The sequence below is a fragment of the Hakea prostrata genome, chromosome 1 (genome assembly GCF_041222555.1).
Source record: "Hakea prostrata isolate BN-2017 chromosome 1, UWA_Hpros_2, whole genome shotgun sequence".
Classification (NCBI taxonomy): domain Eukaryota; kingdom Viridiplantae; phylum Streptophyta; class Magnoliopsida; order Proteales; family Proteaceae; genus Hakea; species Hakea prostrata.
Window position 1 is genome coordinate 46691524 of NC_142600.1, and position 5713 is coordinate 46697236.

General features: G+C 40.2%; 1 pseudogene; it reads left to right on the plus strand.

The window, feature by feature from the left end:
- The first annotated feature begins 523 nt into the window (after positions 1 to 523).
- Positions 524 to 2949, plus strand: LOC149029046 (pentatricopeptide repeat-containing protein At1g08070, chloroplastic pseudogene; annotated as a pseudogene).
- The last annotated feature ends 2764 nt before the right edge of the window (positions 2950 to 5713 follow it).

Here is a 5713-nt window from a genome sequence, read left to right on the forward strand (position 1 = left end):
TCCAATCTAAAGGTGAGCGGAGACCCTGGAGAGCACTAACAATAGGTAAACAGTCTGAATGAATATGCAAATCAACCGCTCCTAAAGAGGAACCCAGAATAATGCCATCTCTAATTGGTTCAAGTTCAAGTAAAGTTGTTGAAGCACTATGACCACATCTGCTTTGAGCCGCTACAAAACCACCATTATAGTCCCATATGATGTACCCTCTACCTCCTTTAAGTGAAGAACTATCCCATGATCCATCAGTAAAAATTTGAAAGAGAGCAAGCACTTCAGAAACGATATGATTAGGCCTTGGATGAGGATTCCCATGAGCCCCTTGAAGATCCATAATGTGAGATTGTATATCCGCACATAGATAAGAGAAAGTAGTCATTTTATGAATTATGGAGGCATCAATCCCTCTAAAAATTACAGCATTCTTAGCATTCCATATACACTAAGCTAAGGCACTTTACATCTGATTCACTATGGTTAAATTGCCAATTGGATTTATTACTGTCAGATTCCAACCACAAGTCCATGGTAAAGTCGGAATGAGCCCGTCTGCTACCCCATAAAAATGAAATCGCGCAAAACTTTTACTGACAAATTAGAAAGGGAAAATCGCAGAAAACAAGGGTCTCGACCTTTCTCCGGCATCATAGCTCATGGTGCTTGCCCTATCCAATTATGTCCTCAGCGCACGCACATCTTCTCTTCATGTGCCAAATGCACGCACAAGAAACCTCGCCAAATCATCACCTTTAGTTGTTGTGGATCGGTCCCACGCAATATCGTTTCTTCTCCAAGCTCGATCAAAGAAATTGAGTGTCGAAGAAGCTAAGCAGCTCCATTCCTACATTCTTAAATCTGACCCTTCGCCGAATATTTACTATCTCAATTCACTTATCCGTCTCTACGCTGCAAATGGTTATTTGGATGATGCACGTAAGTTATTTGATGGAGCCCCTCGCCGAGATGTGGTTTCTTCGACCACCTTGGTTGATGGGTATGCAAAGCTCGGAAAGATGGAAGTTGCTAAAGAGCTGTTCGATTCAATGAAGATGAGAAATGTGGTGTCGTGGAATGTTCTGATCACTGGGTATGGAAAGCAAGGTAATCTGGAAGCTGCACGCGAGGTGTTTGATAAAATGCCTGCACGGGATATTGCCTCTTGGAACTCTCTGATTTCTTCCTTCACCCGAAATGGTTTACCTGAGGAGGCGTTTAAGGTGTTTCAGAAACTTTTAGTGGAGGAGACTTTAGTGATGCCAAACAAGGTGAGCTTTTTGAGCGTTCTTCCAGCAATTGCTGAATTGGGCTGTGCACTAAGGGGTAGATGCGTTCATTCCTTAATTCTCCGCACAGGAATTGAGGTTGATGATATATTATCATCAGCTCTTGTGGATATGTATTGCAGGTGTGGCTGGTTGGATCATGCTTTTCAAGTGCTCAAAACAAATACTTCACAAGACAATGTTGCATCTTGGAATCCATTGTTGGCAGGGTTGGTCAGAAACAACCGGTTTGAAGAGGCCATGGATGTTTTTCGAACAATGCAATTGGAGAACGTTGAACCTGATTGTGTTACCATAATCACTCTTACAGCTGCTGTTGGACGTTTGGGAGCTCTTGGCCTTGGAAAATGGCTTCACTCTTATGCAATTAGACGTAAGATTAAAGTGAATACGACTCTTGGCTCCGCATTTGTAGATATGTACTCAAAATGTGGGTGTGTAGGACTTGCTTTGCAGGTTTTCACTATGGCTGAAGAAAGAACCATTGAGTTGTGGAATGGTATGATTACTGGCCTGGCTATCCATGGCAGGGGAAAGGATGCAATCAAATTATTTTCTCAGATGCAAGCAGAAAATTTAGCATTTGATGAGGTGACACTTGCATCTATCCTCAATGCTTGCAGTCACTCAGGGCTAGTGGATGAAGGCCTTAGCTTCTTTGCCGCCATGGAAGATGTATATAAAATGACACCGAAAATCCAACATTATGGATGCATTGTGGATCTTCTAAGCCGTGCTGGGAAGCTTGAAGAGGCAAAGACATTTATATGCAGCAAGATGCTCATAAAGCCTGATGCTGTAATATGGAAGTCACTACTTGGTGCCTGTAAGACACATGGGAATGTTGGGATTGGTGAATTTGCAGCTCATCGCTTAGTTGAGCTCTCCCCCAAGGATAGTAGCGCTTATGTGCTTTTATCAAACATTTATGATTCAGCTGGACGATCGAATGATGCAGCTGCAGTCAGGAAGATGATGAGTGATGGTGGTGTGAGGAAAGAACCTGGTTTCAGTTCGATTGAGTTAGGGGGCATGGTTCATGTGTTCCTCGTGGGAGATAAATCACATCCTAGGTTAGAAGAGGTAAACAACATGTTGTGTGAAATGAGCAAGAAGTTTGAGTCAGTTGGATATGCACCTGAGAAACAGTTGGTGTTGTTCGATATAGATGAAGGGGAGAAGGAATTCGCCATTTCGCATCACAGTGAGAAGTTGGCTGTTGCATTTGGTCTGTGTGAGACTACAAAAGGAGCTACACTTCATATAGTCAAGAATCTACGGATGTGTAGCGACTGTCACTTTTACATGAAGCTCACCTCTGAAATCTATGAACGGGAGATAATTGTTAGAGATACCCGAAGGTTTCATCATTTTAAGAGTGGAAAGTGTTCGTGCTTGGATTATTGGTGAGCAATGGGTATTTTGCAATTTAGTACCTTACATTCTGCAATGAGACACTTTTAGAGACTCATTTGAGGTGGCATTCGTTATATAGTAATGTTAAGGGGTGTCTTGGAATGCTTAGGTATAAGAATCAGATTAAATGATCCCAAGCAGCTAGGGACAGGCCTAAATAACTATAGGAGAGTGCTGAGAAAAGACATTTGTATTAAGCCATCTCACTTATGGTGTTGAATAGAGCTGATTTGAGGGATTTATATTTTTCTGCTAGAGGTTTTTTTTTTTTTGGGGTGGGGGGGAGGGGGTGAGTTGCTAAAAGGTCTTTTGTGTTAAGTGTAAAGCGAAAAAGCACTATACACATCAAAATCAAACTCTTTAATAAATTAAAAAAAATTCAAAATCTAAACACCGCCCCCCCCCCCCCCTCCCCCAAAAAAAAAGGACAAGGAATAAGAGAATCACTAGCTTATTTTGGCTTCTACACACCTAGAAAAACAAATTTCTTTGTTGTGGGCAGCGTTGCAACACCACAGTGCAACACATGGAATATACTAAACAAAGGGTTAAAATTAAAATACTAAACTTTCGATGGTAGCTTATTTATTCCTTTTCGTTAGTTCCTTTCAATAGTGCTTTTTGAGTTAGCCTAAGAATTTGATGCAGCAAAAAAACCGTCAGGGTGGTCGTCGATCACAAAGGCACAACGGTGCTATATATTCCGTCTCTCATAGTTGCTTCTTTATAGATAGATTTTTAAGTGAAAAAAAAAAGCAGAGCAAATTACACGTCATCAGCTATATTTGGGGCAAAACTCTTGACCACTCATTATTACCTCATAAATTACATGGCATTTACATGCATAATTACAAATTATACACCGTTCAAAATCTCAGTTAAGTAACATATAAAATGATATAAATGCCCTTATCTCTATTTAGTTCATTTAAAATTTAAAATATAAATTATCGAAATACCCTTTGTTGTTGATATCTAGCCCCTTCACCCATCTTCTTCCCATTCCTTGTCGGAAATCCCTTCTTGCCAACCATAGCCCGCCCCAAATTCTCTCTCTTGCTAGCTACCACTGTGATTTCCTGATTGGGTGGACAGTAAAACGTTTCAAGTGGAGAAATGTGAAATCCCGCACCTACCCTAATTCGAAAATTTATGTTGTAGGTCCAAAGACCCGAACTTAAGGTAGAAGACAGTTATGTACCCTCTCTGTTGAACCTATTGGTTCTGACCTAGAATCAATGGAGATTGATAGTGAAGATCCCATCTTGGAAACCTTGTATGATTTTGGAAGAAGATGTTGTCTAACTGGGAACGGACTTGGAAGATGGACCTTGAGTATAGTATTTACACCTTCGGAAAGTCCTATGGAGTCAGGTAAGACCCTTTTTAAGGTTAGTTGAGGACCCAAGTGTTGGTTTTGGCTTTTGAGAACCAAAATTCATCATTTTGCAAAGGGGGAACCCTTTGGTTGATCCCATTGACCAAAAGCATCGACCAAAGCAGTCTCCAAACAGAATGGTGTATTTTTGGAAGTTTTAGGTTTTGAAGTCTTATTTATATATAACTTCGGACTAACCTAAATACTTTGCCTCTTTACTTTTGGAGAACGTGAGGAGAACCCTAGAGCATCCTCTTCAACCCCAAGGTTGATTCCAAGCATCCAAGCAAAAATCATCCATTGATTCTCTTCTCCAAGTTTAGTATCCAATCTTATACTTCATTGATTTATTCCCATTCACTCTACTCTTCCTTAGACCATATGGTATATTTTCAATGATTTGATCTAGCATGAGACTATGATTTACTCTTACTGTAGTTATCTGATTCTAATCTATGTTAGATCTATTCCTAGGTTGTTTTTTTATGCATGATCTACTTTTCTTATACCTTTAGAATGAATCCCCATTCATTCTAGCCTCTCCATGAAAATTTGCAGATTAAGCCTATTAGGTGATTTATTGGATTTCTATTCCAAAGGCTTTGTTTGATGTTTAGATCATCATAGATAGTCTTAGTATGTTGTTTTAGAACTTTCCTATTAATTTCGGAGTGTTTTGATGTATTTTGAAGAGTTTCCAACCAAAGTTGGGAGTTATTGTCCGTAGATAGTAGCCTTGGTCGATACCATCAACCAAGGCCATCGACCAACTTTGCTCCGTTTCGACCCTATTTCGTCTCCAATCATTAGAGTTTGTTCCTTATACTCTCTACATGTTTGTTTAGGATTATTGTGGTGATTTTGGACTTGCTCTTTGATCTCTTTTTGAAAATTACAAAGTTAAATATAAGGTGAGTACGTTCACTCACAATATGCATAAATACATGCTTCGATATGTTAGGACTTATAAGCATGTGTTAGCTATTTTAGTTTTACTTTTTCTATAATGCCTTACTTCTGTAATTACAGTAGACTACTCATGATATGATGTACCTACTGATATTGATTGTGAATGATGTGATTGTGAGTTGGACTATATTATGATGTTATGGAATCATGATGTGTTGTGATTGCCTAAGTTGTGATTGGGGAATGGGGAATGCCCTTTTGGCTTTTTTGTCATTGGACATCAGTGGAGGTGGTATGAGACACTTTCCTATGATGTCCCTTGGCGCTTTCCTTAATTACTAGAAGACATCCCTAGGATTTGGTCTAGATGAGTTTGGCTAGGGAAAACCCTGTCATATTTGACCCTATCGGAAGGGGAATTGAGACCGAGTGACCCGTGGTAGCAATGGGAATTCTCAAAAGACGTGCATAAGAGCCATGAGAGGATGTAATTCACATTGTGGGGGCCATTTATTGGTGGGGTTGCATATGACAAGCCTAGGCTCATGGGCGCTCATGACCAGTAACCAACCTGTGAGAGGATGTAAAATCCAGCCCTAACCCTAACCCGAAAACCCTGTTGTTTGTAGGTCCTAAGACCCGGAGTGAAGGTAGAAGAAAACTATGGGCCATCTCAATGGAAGACATGGTGTTTGACCCAAAACCCATGGAAATTGATGATGGAGTT